This window comes from Manacus vitellinus, unplaced genomic scaffold (assembly GCF_001715985.3).
Source record: "Manacus vitellinus isolate BGI_N305 unplaced genomic scaffold, ASM171598v3 scaffold_16_pilon, whole genome shotgun sequence".
In the NCBI taxonomy this organism is placed as follows: domain Eukaryota; kingdom Metazoa; phylum Chordata; class Aves; order Passeriformes; family Pipridae; genus Manacus; species Manacus vitellinus.
The window spans coordinates 11,760,719-11,781,900 of record NW_021939189.1 but is presented as its reverse complement, the minus strand read 5'-3'; the positions used below and the strand labels follow the sequence as shown (position 1 = coordinate 11,781,900).

Here is a 21,182-nt window from a genome sequence, read left to right as displayed (position 1 = left end):
TTGGCTGGCAGGTGTCATAATGACCCGAACACCATTTAAGCTGAAAAGAGGGGGTTTTGTGTATGTTAGTCTCTTGTGACATTAATTCGTGCACTACACACAACATTCTAGATGTGAAGCAATTTATCTATTTTTATAGAGGTGGTAACATTAATTTTAATGTTAGCCTTTGGTATGACATAGACTTTGTCTTCATTATTCTGAAATATTGTTTGAAAAAAACCCTCACAAATCCATTTATGTTTTCAATTTACTTTGAACTATTTTTCAACAGCTCAGGTCAAGACCTAATTTCTAGAGCAATCTTCAATGCATTTTTTTGTTCACCAGTGACTTCTATGTGATTAAGGAATCCATCAGGAAAATTCTCTTTTTATTCTCTCTGTAACATCTCTTTTCCCAATGTCCAACTTGCAGCATTTTTATTTTTTTTCTTTAGTGTGGGACCTGAAGTAAAATTTGAGGATGAGAAATGGATGCTATGCTTCGGAAATCGGTAAGTTCATTTCAACTAACTCCTTTGTAATTTTGCATTTTGTTACACAACATGATATTTCAATCTTATGCATGTGCAAAAACTCATTGAAGTATTTGCAATACAGTGTCTGCTGGAGTTCTAATAAAGCACTACTGTTTGCTTTCAAGCCTAAGAATCCTGCCAAAACTATTCAAGCTGGCAAACATCCAAGTGACCTGATTCACAAATTCATCTGTTCATAAATACACTTATTTGAAGAAATACTTTCATATATATATATGTACTTGTGTCTGCCTATGCACACATGCATGTCTCAAACACAGAAGGCAATCAGCTTCTTGAGGCTTAAAAGTGGATACCTCTGATATAAGGTTTCTGTGAGTAATGAAGTAGCCAAGGTGTCTGAAACATTAGTCCTTGCTGGTGTGTGATGGAGAAGAATGTGTACACATGTTCAAAGCAGAGAGATTTAATTGGTGACTTGCCTTATGAGTAAATTCACAAAAATTCTTGTGTTAATAATGTGCTGTTTATGATTGATTGTATAATGTATAAAGTCAAAATTGCCCTCCCAGATTTACCTTTGCAAATGTTATTATGCTGTAATTTCTTCAGTTGAAATAACTGGAAGGATACAAACTTTAGTTAGCAGTAAGTTCAGTAAAAGTGTTATAATATTATATAAAGCATTAAAATTTAGATTTTTCAATTGCAAAAGTGTGGCAAAGTCTCTTACACTCCATAACTGTAGTATCTGACTTATAGTGAAGTGCTCAATTTACATATATGCTGTATAGACATGTACATATATACACATACACTGCACCAACACAAGGCCTGAATAGTTCAGGTTATAGATGATCCCCAAAAAACCGACTGTGCACTAATTTCAGCTCTCTTGATACCATCACACCTGTTCTGTGCAAAGAAATATCACTGCCTGGGCATTACACAGGAATCAGCCTTTACAGACCAATTGCTGACTTGTTTGATGACATGAACAAGCAGGAGTTGTCATCTTTAATCTCTGACTTCCCACCCAATTAAAGAGAAAAGAGCAGACAGCAGGTTGGACTCAGATTGATGCCCCAGTCAGGGTAATTATGATTGCAAAAGATGCTTTCATGGGGTAGGACCCAGCACAAAGAGCTCAGGAGTCACAGAAATTTATTTGGGTGTTGGTTATCAAAGGTTAGGATGTGCCATCAAAAGAACACTTTTGGTAGTAGCAATGTTTCAGGAATTCAGGAATCATAATTACTCGTTAAAACAATTAATATATTTTGGACCCTACTTAGGAGGTTGTTAAATCCTTGTGGGAAAAGGCATACCAATTTTGGTCAAGGTGGTAGGCAAAGCAAGGAGGAAGCTGCACTGCACACAGCCAGAAACAAGGCACAACACTGCCTTAGGAATGATGGTGCTGTCTGAGACATCAGGGAGATTCGTCGTGACCCTCTCTTTTCCAAGCTTCAGGAGATTTTATATGTTTATGACTTCATGGCGTCAGAATAATTTTTAGCAGTCTTTTTCCCTTCCCTCTCTTTTGGAGCTCTTGTTACCCAAGTACTCTTCAGCTGACTTCCAGCACTTACATATCTCAGAGGGCTCGTGTTTCAAACAGTGCTCCCAGGCTGATACCTTCTCAAAACTGAGTATAATGCAAAGGAGATGGTACCAACACAGCACTTATCAAGGTTAAGATGAAAAATCCCATTTTGGGATTTCTCTGAGAATACACCAGGTGGTGCCACGGATGTTTGCTGAGACAGTGTGTAATTACTTTTCTTGTTCTGCCAGAAAAGCTTAAAAAGGCCACATGAATTCTACTTTATCACTTGCCCCCTTCTTTTCACTCATGCTGCCTGCGACTCACTTGGATGCTGTTCTGGAAATGTCTCTGTGCTCAGTGGATGTGACCCCAATTACTCCTTCTTGTTTTTTCTCCTTCTCTTTCTCTCCCTAAATACTACTGGCTTTTCTTCTTTACATTTACATTATGACTAAGAGAAATAACCCCCTGCCCTTCCCAATAACTCGATCCATGAATCTGCAGTTGGCCATCTGATATGAAACATTTTAAGCCATATTGAACTGCACTGTGTCCTGTTGCCTGTTAATTGAACTGAGTGGACAGGATTAAAAATAGATCTGCCTTTTAAAGCAACAATAGTTTAATTTTAAATGAAAAAGTAGTTTCCATTGATTCTGCCCTTATCGTGCTGGAGCCTTCTGATTCTGTACATGTCTAAATTAATGCAGGCAAAAGGCTCTTTTGAATAGTAATGTGTTTCCCACAGTTGTTCCTTGCCCAGCTCATCTTTGGTTGTCATGAGGATCTTGTAGGGTCCCTGTCCAGCCCGTTGCTGCCCCTGCTCCTATGCAGTAAGATGTGAAAAGCAGTCCTGTGCACCAGGGGTGTGAATGGCTCGTGCTAAAGCAAGCACTGGTGTGTGCAATGGCCATGAGCATGACCAGGATGCTTGCAGCAAATCACCCTATGTAGAAGGCATGGGAGAAGGTCATTAAAGGGGTGATACTTGGAGTGATGTTACCATTTATGTGTAAAAAATATTTTGTCAGACTCAAGAGCGCAGATGACTGTCATTTTCAAAATTCTTCACCAGATGGAATGAAGGTCATGTTCATATCATTGATCACTTCTTGATTGATGGTCTAAATGATCAATTACATATAGTTCACAGTATACTTGCATGCATCCAACCAACTAGCTCTTCCTCTGATCCAAATGTCATCTATAACAGACTGACCATATGTAGAATTTATTTAGGATAGAATTACCATCTCATTGCAAAGGTATTCAGTAAGCGCTGGTTTGGGATAGCTTACCTAAATGTTATAAGTTTCCAAATTGTTCTTCAGAAAGGTATTTAAGTTTCAAGATGACTAGAAGTTTCTGATAAATAGCACTCTCATAGCAAGAAAGATCTGAAAGGACAACTGCTAAAGGGCTGTTCTCTCAGCCTGTGGTCACAAACATTTAAGGATATTCCCCTATTTCTATCTCTCTCTGAAACTTTATGTATTTTCAAAAAGTATTTCAGTTTGGAGAGAAAAAAAACCCAACCAACCAACCCCAAACCCCGCCTTTGATTTTTTTAAGGCAACAATTTTGCTTAGTGGGTTGAGTTCTTTATAAAACTTCTGTGGGAAGTCTTTTTGTATGGCAGGAGAACAGCAGTATAGTGTTTTTTCCTCAAGTCTTTTCTCTCTCACTCAATTTTACAACCTGTTATTTACCCTTTCTCTTATCCTTTCCCAGCAATCTTTTCCAAATGGAGCTCATATCAAAGAAAGTTTACTTAGAAATCAAACCTTCAAATTCACAGACTCACAGAGGTTTTTAACTGTAGATTAAATGAGCTCAAACATCCCTAAGAAGAAATATTTTGTAGTGGCACGTAAGCCTCATGCACTATTCAGCTCGGTGATGAAGACTAAAATAAAGTTTTAAGCCACCTTTTATGAAACCAGCCCTGTAACCAGGGCAAGATTCAACCTCGCTCAGGAGAAGGAGCATCTGGAACAGCTGCCTGCTGCAGTAAACAGTGCAAATGAATGGGTCTTAGTCCCTTAGTGCATCCATGCATACTTGTAAAAATATAAGCTTATAAGCATGTGTTGGCAGTAGAGAAAGAAAGGAAGTATTTCTGTGCTAGAATTACATGTGTACATACTGTGAGTAGCACAGAGGAGATGTCTGTATGTATTGTGGCACCATATACTTTCCTTGGTATATCTGCTCACTTGGCTGACAGCACAGAGTGAATACAGGAGGAGTCTTAGGAAAGGGGATCTGACAACACATGAACAATGAAAAAGAAGGAAGTAACTCTGAGGGTGACAGCAGTGTCCTTGAGATAAACTGCAGGTGCGATGATAGTGTTTGAATGTCATGCTTAATGAAAATAGATATGATATACATGATATACTTTAACAGGAAGTACAGAAGTTTGTTTAGAGAGGCAAAGAGAATGGGAACTGAATTTTTTGTCTCCTATGCTGCTGGTATCCTCCTCAGATCACACAACAAACCAGTTCTTCAAGGAGCATTCCTTTTCAACACAAGTCCTAGAGCTCACCTGTCTCCAGGCAGTCTCAGTCAGAACACACCAAGAAATGACAGTCACCAATCTCTGGGACAGGTCAGAAGGCTTGAGTTCAAAAGAGCACCAAATCATGAAATTCCCTCTCCAGGGTGAGCTGTACTGCTGCAGCCATTAAATGGCTATGTCACATTCCCTACCATGCACCAGCCTCCAGGAAAATCAAACAATACAATGGAGTGTTATCCAGGGTTCTAAGCTCTTAAAGTGTTCAGCAGGGCCATGGAGCCAAAGCAGTGGCTTCTGTAGTATGTGTGTGACAGAGATGCTCTTTCCTCAGTTTGGGCAGAAGGGGCCAGGTACAGGGTATCCAGAAGAATGTTGCAAGTACTTTCCCCCAGATTTTGTCTTTATTTGCATACATGATGTGCCTGTTTCAAAGGATTATTCTGAATTTCTGAGTCAGTTTCTAGTCACAGGCAGTTGACTTCCCTCCTTTAACACAGTATAACAAAGTGAGATACAACAGCTTCATCCAGAGAGAGATCAAATTGACAGAACATGCCACCTGGGATAGCCTAGGGGAAAGTGAGAAGTTAGTGACCCTGTAACTACAGGAGGCTGCGAAAAAACCCAAGTAGAGACCTCTAATATGAAAGGAGCACAATGTGAAGAATCTCAGGTGCAGTGTGACCTCAGTCCCTGCATGCAGACGTTGTGTGCACTCACAGTAGCAGCAGAGACATTGCCACTGCCTGTACACAGAAGGGACTCTCCGGAAATGTGACCTTTTGTGGCTCATCACAGGGAATGTGACTCAGAGATACTGCTGCAGTTATACAGACTCATCGTTCCTTCTTTTGTGAGTTTTCTTATCATTTATATGATCTCTTTTTGGTATTTTCAGTGGATTCTCTGCTCACAAAGCCAATGGAAGAAAGAAGAAAACCTTCCTATTGCACATACACTGGCATGTAGATAAAGCCCCACATTCTTCAATCAGATTTTTAAAATTGGAATTTTGCTGCTGTTATAGTTTAGCCTCAGGCTGGTAATTTGGTGCTTGCTTAAGTCACTGGGGTCCCTAATTGGAAAATGTACAGAACAGAAAAGAGTCAGGAGGGGAGGGGTGGAAGTGGATCACATTTATACCAAATAACCAAGTCCCCCGGCACACAAATTCAACCAAACTTTAAATATCCATTTATTCCCCTGAAGAGAGTAGAAGAGAAACAAAGACATTAGACTCCAACGACAAGAGTCTCTAGAAAAGCATAAAATCTAATAACACTGACTTTCCATCCAACCTCTCATACTCGTATCAGAGGAAAACGTCCCTTGCTAAATACAAAGAAAGTTTAGTTTGGCAGGATTATTTATTTTCTTTTTAACAGTGCCATTTCCACACATATGAGTATACTTATTCTAACTGTACACATAACTACACAGATGATACATCACTGGTATAATTCACATTATTCACAGAGGCTCAGTGTAAAAACTAAAGAATTTTCTCAATTTTGGGCCAGTTTTCAACACTGAAAATGAGCCACACCAGTTCTACCTACAAACTTTTTCTCTTGATGTGACTGGGAATGTAGGTGAATGTTGCTAGGCTCTGAACCTCTTTGGACATCATTAGAAGTCTGTAAGGTTTCCTTTCCATCTGTGAGAACTTTCTTGTGGGATAATACACCCTTAGGAGCCCATTATGTGAACAAAACTTCTGGGATGCAGGGAGTGAGGGGAATCCTGCATCAATGGTCTCTCACATTGTGCCCTTCAGGTGAGAACTTCTCTGTGGGCTACTTAAGAAGCTGCAGGCAGCATCTTTGGAGACCTGCTTTGTTGTTGATGTTATTTTGGTCCTGAATTCCTCACCTTCCCAAATTGATGAAAGTGTTGCCGTGGTGCAGGAGCTGTGTCTCTGTGGGTATATATATGTAGATGATACCCTGTGTCTGCTTTAGCAGGGGGGGAAATTTGTCCCACAGTATTCAGCAGTGTAGGTTTAATAAAATATGTTAGTGTAGAAAATGAGATTTTTATAATACATCATTGTAAGCTGGCTTTGTAAGGTGGCTTTGGAATCCAAGTCTGTTGTGGTTTTTGTTGTGTGTGTAAATTCACTTAGAAACTTATATTAATTGAAAGGAACGCTTTTACTGAACCAGGACTTATTGACCACTTTGCAAAAATGTGTACTCTACAAAGTTTAAATTACATAATTGTTCAAGGAGGACTAGTACCTCCTGTGGCATCTTCAGTTAGAGGAAAGAGATTGTTGCATTAATCGGGACTTCTGAGGATGCTGATAATGGTAATTCTTTTCTAATGTATTGATATAACTCTCAATTGTTTCATATTAAACTGAGAAAACGGGAAGAGTTAGAAGATGGTACATGTTTTAATAGAAGCAATAATTCTACTTGAAGGGTTGTCTGGATGCTGTGCTGGGGAAATGAAACCAATAGATCTCATTTTACTGAAGGTAGCTGTATAGGAAGAAAAGGTCATAATCCTGGACCTAATTCAGTTACTGATTTAAAGTTGATGCTAGTATTTTTCAATTTGTTTTATGAATTTAAAATGGGATCGAACATATAAATGTAATAATTACTGCAAACTGCAAAAGATTTGTTTGGATCATATTCTATAAGCTTATTAGCCTGCATTACTCAGCCCCTTCTGCTGTCCCCTGTGACATCAGTTCACACCAGGTATAGGTCCAACTCAATATTTCTTTCCTGCTGATGATTATTTTGAGACAATGGGCTGTTAACTATTATGGGCTACTCAGCCATTTAACACACACAGCATTCAGACCCAGAAGTCTTGCTAAGTGAGTAGTAACAAGTAACTGCCTTTGAATTTTCATGAGCTGAGCATCGGGTCAGATTCTTATTTAGTCTGAGGCACCTTCAGATCTGTGGCATTATAAAGCAGCCTTATTGTGGATATAAAGTAACCCGTGCCTTCTGAAGAAGACACCACATGACTCCTCATAGCTCTTTCATTTTCCATAAGCACTTTGCAGTCTGAGCCCATTTTCCTTTACATTGTTTCCTTTTGGGAAGTCTGAGTGGTGCAATCCTTAGCTCAGGCCTGTGGCTGGTGGACCCTCGAACCTCGAGGAAAGTGATCCCTGCCAAAGCTCATTAGCACTGTCTGTCAGTGAGAACTGTGTCATCAGCTTGTCATTGTTCTTACAAGATCTGGACCTATTTTAGTGCTGTGCCAACTAGCGATGATGTTTAATAAATAATACATTATTGGATAAACTGCTAGTTGAGGAGATGTTTACAGCTTTTAATTAGTGTCTTCCAGTATTCTCCCCCTAATTAAAAAGGAGTCCAGAGCTTGATTACCATTTATGGAAAAGAATTGAAAATACTGTAAAATCCTCAAACTATCATTATTTTCATGCAACTAAAAATCTTTCCAGCTTAGAAAATTTGAAGTTGTAGGTATATAAAATCATCACAACCAATAACTGGAATGTATTTGACTGACTGTAAGGTGATAGATGACAATGCCCTACTCTCTGGTTTTGAAATATTTCTCTATTCTTGTTGTTAGACCAACATGCTATATAGAACAATCTGAAAGGTGTATTAATAGGATTAATATACCTGGCATGGTGTATATAATTCCTTAAAGAAATTTTCCCTCTCCACTACTTCTGGAGTAGTTGGATGCTGTTGCATCCCTTTCTCCAGTTACAAGGCAGTGTGGTCTGATTATTTTTCACGAGAACAGAACTCAAGAACGCTTGACTTTGAATTCCTTGTCTATTCTTAGTCCATTCCGAGTCCTTGGAAAAACTCAGTTACCTTTGTTTTACTTCAGAAAAAGCAAGAATAACTAATTAGCTCAATTCACAAGGCTTTGCAAAAATTACTAGTCTTTAAAAAAATAAATTTCCTAGATAATAGAAGTACTAAATGTTCTATAGTAGCACCTGCAACAATGCTATAAGCTTGTGTAGAAAAATAAAAGTGTAATCAGAACTGGTGTTTCCTAAAAACTGAATTTTTTTTTCTTAAAATATATATTCCTATATGTTTCTTTTGGACCACTTTCTCCCCCCATGATGTGTATTCTCTATGGGCACATACATTACTCTGTGGGTGTACCACTTACTTTCACAAGGTTTCTAGAAAACTCAAGTTGAAAAAAAAAAATAGTGCTGCCACTGCCTTTTCTGTATCTCTTTCTCTGACTGAACAGAGGACTTCATTCTTTTGGAATATTAGTCTACTCAATTGCATAAGCATCAAAATGAAATGAATACTTGCAAAGGTCAAGTTACAGTATATGGCAGGAAAAACATGCCAAAAACAATTAAAATTACTAGGGCTGTATAAGAAAGTCCCACACAGCACATATTGCTCACAGGTGCTCCATGTGAAGTCCAATCCAATAAATGTCAGTCCAGTCATTTACACTAGGAGAGTGCCAGTCATGTAAAAAGAAACAGAAGAACAGATGCTTTATGAGAAACAAACCCAATACAAATAAACTCAAAACTGATTATAAAAAAATCACACTAAACAAGTATTAAAATGCATGTGAACTGCATTTGGGATTCTGTGAATGTTTTTCTATAATTGGGATTCAGTGAATGGTTTGTAAAACAAGAGGCAAATAATTTTTAGTGCTTTCAAATTCTTTTGAAGCCTTTCCTCTGCAATTCTGTTTATGTTTTTAATTTTATTTTAATTGTTCTGGCTTTCTCTCCATGTTGTTTAAACTTCGGTTTTCAAAAGGCCAAAATGTCCACAAAAGTGTGGTGTAGTTTAAGAATTTAATCTGGGGGGGAATTGTTTGTTTTTCTTTAAGTGCTGAGGAGTAAAGGTTTGACTTTATCATGCGTTTCGAAAAGTCTACACACCCGTGACTTTTTGGGAACTAGGGCTGGCTCTAAAATCTGCTTTAAAAAGCAAGTTATGTGGGCTTAGTGTTTATTGTAAACATTTTATAGTTAAAGCTATTATCACTGACAAGAGAGAGCCAGGTTCAGCAGCTACCCACACTTTCCTTCCCTCTTGGCAAGAGTTGTCTCTGTGTGCCACAGTGAGAGCTGGAGAATCTAGCACAGGTTGAGAACTTGAGGACAAGACTTTACATCCAACTTGAGTGGAGGAGTTTTTAACTGTTGGATAAACGTTTGTGGAATCAGATCTTTTCTTTGTTTCTTTCTCTCTTTTTCTCTCTTTCTTTCTCTTTTTTTTTCAATTTATGTTCTGTTTCCTATAAGCCAAAGATCTCATAAGAGGATATGGATTTTGCTCTGGTGATGTTTTCAGTAGTACGATTTAATGCAAGGCACACAGATATAAGCACTTAAATGGGCCCAGTCTGCAGTGCTCCCGGCCACTTCTGGCCTGCTGAGGTTTCTGAAAAGCTAGAATCAAATGCAGCTGAGCTGAACAAATTTTTAAAGGAAAGTCAGATGTGGATTTCATTCTTTTTTTCTTCTATCCAAAATAAATGTAGACCTCAAGCTTGAAATTTTATACTCATAAAAAATAGTGCAGAACAAGCAGCAGTAAAACTCACCAGATAAATTGTCTCAACTCTGACCAGAGAGACCACCCTTTTGGAGAAAAAGCTAACTTGTGTTCCTTACTCATTTAATCCCCTGATTTTCTGCTGAAAGGGTCGACAAGGGACTCATTCTCACAAGCAACTGGGCTGAAGCCACACATTCATTTCATATGTGACATGAACAGGTCTGTGATACTAACGATTTTCAGGCTTTATGAACTGGAGTTGGATCTGACCCTGTGACCCAGAGGTTAAAGGCTCCAAATTCAATTACTGAACCCCAGAAATACCAAGTCACTTTTGCTTAACCATTACACCAGCACTGATGAAAGCTGTAGTGAGCCATTGTATTCAGCCAGGTAGACCAGCAGCACGAAGACAAGTTGCTAGGATATGTCCCTTTCAGACAGCATGTTTCATTCCTACTCCTTTTCCGGACACTGTATTCATCTTTCTTCAGAAAGGAAGTTTTGAGTAGTGGAGAAGGATCCTGTGGACATAAAATCTACAGTCCCATCCTTGGCACAGTGCATATGTCAGGTATTTGAAAATACTGGGTGATTCCCAAGAGAAAGAGTGGCTACTGCACATCGTTTATTCATGGCCTATCTACAACTGACATTTGATATTCAGGATTCAGGCTTAGCAGCTGGTTGATGCCACCTCTTGCCAGTCATCTTTTTGCTGGCGCTGCTGTTCTGTCACCACTGAGTGACACACATGCACACAGGAGAACAGTGGCTGACAAAATGTAACTGCACAGGGCAAGAGCATGAACATCTGAATCATCCCTGCTGCCCTTCTTCCTCGTCCATGTGGCTGTTCATGTGGCTGTGTGATGGCAAAGGCTCAATTTGTGGGCAAGGAAGACCTCAGTTGTAGGCAAGTTCTGTGACACTGAGCAAAGAGAGGTTTTGCTGGAAGTAGACTTTGACTCACAATTTGGGAATAGCACAGAGGGTTAAATAGGGAAAATCAGGTGAAACAAAGCACGACAGGAAAAAGTAGAAGCTGAACAACAGCAGAAGCAGCGAACCAAAAAATTACTTTGATCTGTTTGATGGAGATGTCAGAAGGAACTCGGGTTCAGCCAGGTTTTTACATAGTTAGGGCTCTTTTTGAGGATCTGCTATAGACTTGTTATGTTGTTATAATTTTTTTATGTTCTTGGAGGGAAATTAAGGTCCCATCAAATTTACTAATAAATGTTGACTGTTTTGGCTGGGAGGTAATATTGTGCAAATTCAGACTGGAGAGCCCAGGACTGGATGCAACACTCCAGATGAGGCCTCACCAGTGCCAAGCAGAGGCAAAGGATCATCTCCCTTGCCCTCCTGTCTGCGCTTTCCCAAAAGCAGTCTGGACATGCTGTAACTTGCTAAGGGTTCTCTGCCCCATGGCCCAGGTCATTAATGAAGGTATCAGACAATATTGATCTCTGGGAGTCTTGTTTCCAGCTGAACTTTCTTCAGCTGATCCACGAGCATCTGGGCCTGGTCGGTCAGTTTTCACCTGAACTCCCAGCATACTGGGATTGGAGAGGAATTGGTCAAGGGACTATTGGCTCATGTTATCTCAGAGTTGAAGGTGTTCAGAATGCAAAAGCTTTTTCTTTTTTTTTTTTTTCAGGGAGGATTCTTTCTTTAACAAGATGACCTCCCAAGTAGGCTATAAAACCAACAAATACTAAATTTCTGAGCTTCTCTGAGAAATGTCTAATAAATGTCATTCAATAGTTGTTGAGCACATTCTCTTTGCTGAGAGATACAATGTAAATATCAATAATTATAATTTTATACTGTTATAAATAATATTGTATTCATTTTTATTTTATAAAATAACTTTAGTGTCTGTGCACACAAGAAAAAAATAGTATGTGTTTACAATATTATTGACCATTATTCTGAATGAAGTAAGATAAAGGTCTGTTCCTTTTTGGATGAAAATCCTTTGGCCAGTTCCTTATCTGAAAAAGTCTCATGAGAACTGCTACTAGTGAATATGTTGTATGAAAAGAAAGAAGGGCAAAGCAATGTTATGTTGGAAGATACACTACAAAGAGAAGAAGGGTAGATGTGATAAAAAGGCAATATTTAAAAGAACTTTTTAGGAAAGGAGGGTGATTTTTCTCCCTCTGAACAAAGGCAGAAGCAGCAAGCTCAGGATGTCTCATGTACAGTCCTTCTTGGAAACAAGCTCATTCACTGATGAGCTCTGCTGCAATGGAAGTGTTTATTCCTACTGCCAGTGGACAACCTCATTTGGCAGGTGAACACTCCCAGTGGCTAAATACTGCTGTATTTTCTCCATTCCTTCAAAACTCAGAATGACATGGACTGCAGGTAACTGGAATGTCAGAGAAGGGCAGCTGTGGATGTAACATTAAGTGAACCTCTTCTTAACTTACATCTTATTTATCTAAGTGCAAGGCTCAAATATTTTACTGTGTTCAGGTCTTTGGAGTTGATGCTGTTCTGCATAGGCATTACTTCACTTCATGTGCTCCATGATTGCATAGATCAAGACACAGAATCATAGAATTGTTTAGGTTGGAAAACACCTGTAAAGTCATCGAGTCCAGCCATTAACCCAGCACTGCCAAACCCCCACTAAATCATGTCCCCAGGTGCCACATCTACACATCTTTTAAATACTTCAGATTTTTGAAAGCTGATCATGTGCTCTCACAGCAGCAAAACTGCAGCAAGTGTAGACAGCACATGTCAGAATGGAGTGCTTGCTGCGTGATAGGAAACACTATTGTAAGCAAATTAAATATATCTGAAATAAACTATCACGCTTTAGGAATTTCATTTTTGGCTGTTTGGAGTGAATATTACACATAGAATAACCTATTTTTACTTAATGAATTGTGTTTTAAAAAATAGCACGCTGTTTTTTGAAGGGCTTTATTGTGAACAAACCAGAAAACAAAGCTTCATCTTCAATTAATTATGTTGTAGGCAAAAGTGGGACTAGATGTCCATTTGCAGAAGAGAAAGGGATAAGTTTCATATATGGTGTCCATGTATATATTTTATACTGGGATTGATTTGAAACAAAACAATGGAAAAAAAAAGAAATATATTTGTTTTAAAGAGTTAAATGAGGGTGGGGACTAGAATGAGAGGTGAACGTATCTGGTCTCGGATTCTTGTTTTGGGGGTTTAATGTCAGATACAGCCTAGAGACTCCTGGGGATTATAAAAAAATTGAATTTTTGTGATGAAGGATTTTATGGCATTTCTGAAGTATGAAATGTTCTCAACCATTGCTGCAAGCTCAGGCAAGCTTAACATCAGCTCCTCAGCATGATTGGCCATTTCATTATGCAATAGAAAAGCAGTGGAATTTGCTTAAGATTTAAAAAGAAAGCTTCATATGCAAGGGGCAATTTACTAGGATTTAAATGTCTCTAAAGGAAAGATTTGATCGTGTATAGGAAAATACAGGCACATTTTCTCTATTACAATTTCTAACTCTTCACGTTATACACTGAAAATCTCAAGAGGAATATGTGCAGGATTTCATTCCAGAGAGGAGGTGTACACTGTAGGTTAGCATTTTAGGTTTTGCCCATGAGAAAGAGGGAAAAGAACAGTATTGCCTTCAGAAGGAATTGTGCTGGATTAATGACTTTAGTGTTCTTTCAAATGCTGGTGCAAACGGTGAAAATAGAAAATTATATTTATTTGTTAGATGCATTCTCTTGAAAGTGTAATATAGGAAAAAAAAAACAATGCTGCCAATGTTTGAATTTTTATCACCAAGTGCCAGCTCTTGTGCCTGTCTCCATTGCAATTTGCATGTTATGGGGCAGTCCCAGTACCCAAGGCAAGTCAGGGGGTCACTGCTGTGCTTTGGGATAAAAGCACACTCTTGAACAATTAACAAATCCTCTTTCATGTCCAGAACTTTAAACAGGTAACAGGCTTACACATAAATCTACACCCCCTTTGGTGTGAAATACCACCCACTGGATAGGTCAGCAATCCCAAACACATCTTGAGGGTTATGGACAAGAAAGATTGTTCTGTTTGATTAGATGCACACAGAGAAAGGGATGACCTGAGGTGGAAACTTAAATGTCTGCAGATAGGGGATCTTTCTGCAGATGCTGGGTGATGCCAGATCCCTGGGTAGGGCAGGTGTCACCTGCAGGCATAGCTTTTAGAGGCGTTGAATCCCTGTGAAATAAAGGTAGGGAAGTTGTGAGATTAAGATTTGGAAACCAAGATTGAGATTGTCTCTTTTGTTAACATAAAAAAAATTATTTTAGGGGAGGGGAAGAGGAGAGATTTTTGTATGAAATTGCACAGGATGATGGAAAAGGCTACATAATTAGCATAGAAGGCTCACTGAGAAATGAATCTGTACCTTTTTTTTTTTTCCTTCTCCATCCTCTCCTCTTCCGTACACCTGGCTGATTAAAAAGGTTTTTTTACTCTGTATGAACTGTGGGGTTTAAGGTTGTTAATTAAAACCAGTGTTTTGATGTTATTGCACAGGCTACTTAATCAATTAGTTGTGTTTGCAAAGCACTTTTAAGGACTAATTACGACCAAATAATAAGTGGATTTCTTTTATTAACCTTCAGAAATGGAGAATGCCAAGAGGAGAGGAGCCTTGTGTCAGGGCTCAGCAGGCAGTTTCTGATCCTCTCTTACTCTGATTCAAGAGCACCAGCTCAGAGTCCTGACACAGCAGCAGGGTTTGTGTGAAGCAGGGCAGTTGCACACAGAGCAGCTGCTGGGCTTAGTGTTTGGAGGTGTGCTTTAATTTGGCTGCATGGATTTGGTTTGGGGAAGGTTGGATGGGGCAGCCTGTTCATATTCCTGGGACCATGTGGTTCAGGTATTTAAGGCTGTGGCTGGCAATGTGTCTGATTTGCTGCAGGATCAGCGCTGCACTAGGAGGCAGTGGAGAGAAGCTCACACATTGATACTGTTGCTCACATGGACAAACAGGAGGATTCCTACGAGTCTGCCAGTACACATCACCTACTCCTTCTACTCGACAGTGCTGTTCACCACCTGTAGTGGTGACAGACCATGGGAAGCAGATTTGAGAGGCTCCAGTTATGCTTCATTTTCCTTTCTGGGAAATGACAATAAAGTTTCACAGTGCATTAAATGCAAAGTGATGGACATTGGAGAAGAAGGTGTTCTTTCACATACTGATATCAACCCTGCTGATGTCCAACAGGAATGATTTCTGAGCAGTCAGGCTCTTTAACCATTGAAAGAAGTGTTAGAAGCAGACATATAATAAGAGGAGTGGTGAAAATAATGGAGAAATGGCATGGCATTTTCTGTGTAAGAGAGAGAAAAAAACCAGGAGATGTTGTAGTCATGGTTGAATAATTATTTGACCTATCCATACTAAACTCATAGAGTTTCTTTCTTGAAAGGAAAGAAGTAGAAAGCTCCTAGGAATGTACATGCTGGGTGTCTTTGCAATGTAAAACATGCAGCTGCAGATCATTTCAGATCTCCAAAGAGAAGGATGCTGTTATTGTCAGCAGTTTCACATTGTGGAGAGCATGTACCAAAGGAGATAAGTTCTTAAACACTTCCCTGAATAGAAATTAAATCATTAAATTAAGGCCTAAAGATTCAATCCTATCTTTGGTTGATGCAACAGCAAAAAGCTGAATATCTCTAGTCCTAAATAGTTGTGTTCTCTTCAGTGGGACTCTTTGAGAATTGCAGAACTGACTCCAAGCATGTTAGAGGTGCAGAATGAAGAGATTATAATTGTGGTACCCTGTTATTCTGGTGTCATCCACAATGGCATGTAGCAAAGTGGGAGGTGTTGGAGAAAATCTAGAAATAGAAAAATAATTAAAAATAAGAATTAGAAATCTCCCTTTCTTCAATATTGTTTGTGTAATTAAAAAAATATGAAATTGGGGATGATGCATTCACATTTCTGCTAAAATGTTATTTACATGCATAGATCTGTGTCTATAGCTCAGGTTTTTAGTCCTAACGTGCAATTTTTTTTGCTTTTGTGAGAGTAAGTAGGAAGTTTAACATGTCTTAGATGTATCTACTGTGCTTGTTAGCCTATTATCACTTTAAAGTGGTATCTTTCTAAGGCATAAAGGAATAAAAACATAAAAGAATATGAATAAAACCATTTACCTTCTAGTAGAAGTTAAGGCCGTGTGCTTACATGTTGATACAATAAGGTTACTGAGGGACTAGTTACTAGTGCAAAAACTTTTGCAGATAGGTAGTGGACAAGTTACTGTGGACTGTTACATCACTTTGCACCATTCCAGCAGCACAAAAGGGCAAGTGACTTTGGAGAAACACCTGAGGTTAGAATTTGAATGCTTTTTTTTTCTTGATCCCTTAGACCTTTGAAGTCTTCAGCACGGTAAATACATAGTTATTTCCAGATATCCAACTGGCATGCTATGGTTTTAAGCAGCAGTAATTTTGAGTAACTCTACCCCTACTCTAACTTACCCTGTGGTCTAATTTTAGCAAATCATAATGGGATATGTAAACTGGACAATTTACCTATGAAAAATTTTTATATATTTCAGTAATTCTACTGTTTCATGTGTGGAAGTGCTACTTAGTCCATGTCTATAGCCCCCTGTTCTTCTATTCATTAACAATGGGCCTGGGGGTGTTGCCTTGTACATGAACATGAATGAACTCGATTTCTGTTAATGGATATCGTGTGTGCTAGGCAGTAACCACTTAGCAAAAATTGTTAGCTTGAAAAGTTGGTGTTTCTGCCTGGATAAGCATACACCCACTGCTTGTTTCATCTAATTGTCCTCTTAAAAAACTACAGACTCCCAGTTTCATGAAATCCATGCACGACAGAACTCAGCCTAAAACACCCTTTTACACACAGGTTACAAAGCCTTAGAGGAATATTCCCATTGACTGCAGCACGGTGAATTGTGCTCATCTTGGATTTAAGTGCTGCTATTTATAAAAGTCTTGGCATTAGTTGCAGCCTTCCATTAAGACAGATGTAAAGCAAAATTAGATGAATGGATCAGAGAAGAGGTAAAGAGAGAGTCAGTCCCACAGACTTGTGAAAGGCTGGCTATGAGGAAAAGCACAAAAAACCCTTGCACAGAAACTCAGCTGATTTGATCCCATCTATATGAACTTTGAGAGTCCATAAAAACAGGGTTGATATTTGATTTCCTTATGAATCAGTTTGCTTTGTCATGGTATCCTGCAATAGCTTTACTGAGTGGAATTTTAAAATCCTCAGTGTCTTGGATTGGACTCACGTATTATTCAAGATTTTATACTGCCCTTGGAAAATGAGCATTTAGAACTCCCTTTTTTAATTTGGAAGGAAAATAGGGTTTATACATTATCAAGTGCTGGTCATCTTTTTTCCTCTTTTTTTTTTTTATCCTTATGGTGACAAAATGGTGACTTCTGACAGATATGTTCACATCAGCTTTTCTTTTCACTTTATAACTGTGAAAATGAAGCCATAAAACTTAGAATAGAAAAGGGATCTTCCCCTGAATCCTGTTGACTAGGGTTCAAATAACAAAAATGTTTCAAAGCCATGAATGCTTTTAATGAACAAAAAAAAACCAACAAGTTGATTTCAACATTATGTTTGTAACAGACACTGTTGTGGAACATGTCTCAACTGAGCATCATACAATGGAAAAATATTTGTCAGGTTTTGCAACCTATTTCATGCCTTTGACCCTCCTCAGAAATGTTCTGTAGTGTAAAGCAGTGTCAACTTGACTAACAATTAAATAAAGAGCAGATGAGGTAAATAAATCAAATACTTTGAACACTCAGTATTGCCCCCCTGCAGTCCATGTGGGCAGCATTCGCCCTTCACCCTTGGAATTCAAATGCAATAGGAAGGAAACCCAATGGCAAAAGCCTCATTCTGAGACCAAATGAATAAAGAGAGAATAGTTTGTAACAATTGTCTTATATCTAATCACTAGGCGTTTCATTCGGGAAAGACAGGGAAAAAAGACCAGACACAAACAGACACATTGGAATATGATGTGTGTTTCTGAAAGACACTGAACTTAGTACTTCACTTGCATAGTACAGCAATTAAAGTTACATTTATGCTCAGAGAAAATTGTGATTCATGGTTGATGACCAGTGCTTACTATTAGACAGCACAGAATAACCAGGGCTATCTCCTAATACAAAAATCTGTAGGTAAACCCCATGCTCTTTGGCTGAAAAAAAAAGTTTGTTTTTTTATTCTAATGCAGTGCTTTTGAGGATAGTGCATAGTAGATTGTTTCTATCTGAAAACAGAAAGATATTTATTATAATTTAGAATTGCAGTTCCCTGGTTTTGGAAATCTTTTTCATGCACAAAGTAGCTTGGTAAGAAATATGGAACTTTGGATTCTGCTTTCCTTCTCATAGAAAGGCAAAGACCTACCTTGGGAAAAGATGAATTAATTGTTTACTTCATTGAACTCACTGGAAAGAATATGGTTTCTGATAAGCTTGTCTTTAGTGAAAACAGATTCTCAGTTACAATAGGTAGGAAAACTGGCACTGTCTTGTCATTTACAGCCCAGATGATTTCACTTTATCTGTTTCTTGTTTCTACTGTGGTTTTATTAAAAATGTAAAGTTGCAAACTGCAGTTATTTCTGTTCCAACCTAACTAGCAGCATTAATAGCAGAGCCTCATTTACATGATCACTTGGTTACTGGCAATCTGTGCTTTGGAAAACTTGGACTCTGAACAGCACTAATTAACAGCAAAATGGAGCCGGAAATTAATTGGCATCAAACTAGGTGGAGATTAAACTGTCTTGCAGTCTAGTTCCTGACTCACAAATCTGTATGCACAGCAAATATTTCTCTTGTACCTAGATTAGAATAAGATTTCTACCTGCAGTGTGGATTTTTTCTATTTTTAATTTTTTATGAACTTTTTACTAACTTTTTGGTATTTAGTAACCTTTAAACATTACCATTAATATTTTATATATGTGATTAAACAGTATATTACAGTCACAACAAGAAAACTGGATGGAAAGTATTTGCTCTTTTTTATTTCTTGAAGTTCTGCTGGGTGTTTATTTGGTTCCTCAATGTATGTTTGCATCACGTTCAAGGCAAAGAAAGAAACTGGAAATACTGTGGTACTGTTTTGGGTGGAAGTCAGATCTATGAGATGGAGTTCAAACTAAAAAACTGTGAGCAATAACTGTTGATTATTTATCTAAAGGCAGTGATGATTAATCTTTATTGTTTACTGATTTGTCGTGGTAGTGGTATTACTTGGTTCAAACTATTTTCTTGAGACACTTAGGATCTTATTTTCTCACAAAGTAACATTTCAGAGTCCTAAAAATTTGTGATTCAGTATCTATCTATTTGAAGTATAAGTTCCACAGACTTGGTTTGTAGCACCTAGGTTGTGCTGTGGTCTGACATCAGGCACTAAATGAACCCTTGCAGTCGAAAGACCAAGGGTCTGAGCTTTAGGTGTTCTTTCAGCCAGTAATCATCAGGTCTAAATTGTTTTGTGTTCGCTGGCTTTGTCATGTTCCAGATTTGTCTGGAAATCCAAAATGGATCCAGCCATTTTGGTTGCTCGCTGTCACATCTAAGGTAGCCCATTAACCCTGTTCTCTCCGCTGCAAAATTGTATTTCTGGGAGTCTGCATAATTTAATGCAAAAGCAGTTTTAATAAAATTCCTAAAGTGCAGCATCTCTTTTCTTCTTCACGTAAAACCTCAATACTTTTGAGTTTCTCTATGCAAGTACAATTCGAAAATTAGTAAGAAATGGAACTATTGGGAAATTAGTTATAAATATGGCTAAATTAGTTATTAGTTATAAATACAGTCTAATACAATCTTGGTTTAAAATTTATATTATTTCCAGTGATTAAGCAGAATTTTAGTATTGCCTGGGGTGCTTCATTCATGGAGAATGACTGAGGAAGTAATTACAGTGAGCCACCTCTTTGACAGTGTCTGCAAACGCCAGATTGAAATTACATTTATATCCCAGAAATTGTTACCATTTTAGAAAGAGAAAAGAAAAAAAGCTATAGATTATGGGGAGAAAATACTACAAGCCAACACAGATGTTTATATAACTTTATTTATGTTGTAGGGGGGTTTTTATATAGTCATTCATGTATTAATTTACAAGAAATACCAATGTATTATCTCAATATATCGGGATATCAATATATTTCATCAGAGCCATTTGCTATAGCACAATCCTGCCTGTTGTAAGCAAGGAGCTGCTAATCTGGAGATTATTTTTAAAACTTTCCTCTTTTTTTTTAGTCCATCCCATTTTTATTAGAAAGCACACATCTCTTGAAGAGGAGTCTGCTTTTGGGCAGCAGTAGGGAGAAAGGGAATCAAGGTCATTGGAAACTAAAAGAAGCAATCCATGAAAATTCTGTAACTCTGTCTTCCTCTGCTCAACTGAGCACTGTGAGGTACTCACTTTTCTTTTTTATCAGGGGCAGAGTTAGTACTGGTGCTGGCAAGACCCAACAGTAATCACCATTTATTTGAATATAGGGATTATTCAGGGTCTGAGAGCAGAGGAAAATTGGTATTGCCATGCTAGGTTGGTTTGGTGCAGACCCACTCTTGCTGAAGAAACAAATATTGCTTTATCTATTTAAACATAAGCAAACAGTTTTGGATGTCAGTCTTGCTTTTGCATCAGAAATATCCAACCTTATCCGTATGTGGGCAAAATGGATATTTAAGAAAAAGAGAAAACCTTCTGGGATGTTGAGTCATCCAGATTTGCTGTGACTGATGAGATCACTCCTTCCCTCAGCACAAGAACTCTGTTCTCTTGCTGCATAAATGTTGGATGCAGCCAGGCACTGTAATGCAACAATGGGCTGTTAAATAAGGCACTTCTGGAAAGGTCATTTTTTTCCCAAATCACTGTGCTTTCACTGTGGAGAAAAAATAATTATAATAAATACAGTGGCGATAAATTTGTTTTTATAACCCCTTGTCTTCAATCTAGAATAAATTAGTCATCATCAGAACAGGCTACGATATTAAGATTTATGGTCTAACTTCATCCCCAGTGTTATTTCAGTGTTACAC

The 21,182-nt window shown here is 38.2% G+C and overlaps 1 long non-coding RNA gene across 2 annotated transcripts in view; it reads left to right on the top strand.

Annotated features, from left to right (window-relative positions):
- The window catches only part of LOC108639087, a 193,226-nt gene that overhangs the window by 151,300 nt on the left and 20,744 nt on the right, over positions 1–21,182 (top strand). The window contains exon 3 of one of the 2 annotated variants that reach the window (XR_001920247.1): positions 440–496. The exons of the other annotated variant lie outside the window; for it this stretch is intronic. This is a non-coding gene — a long non-coding RNA (uncharacterized LOC108639087). The remainder of the gene's footprint in view (positions 1–439; positions 497–21,182) is intronic. 2 annotated transcript variants of the gene reach the window in all.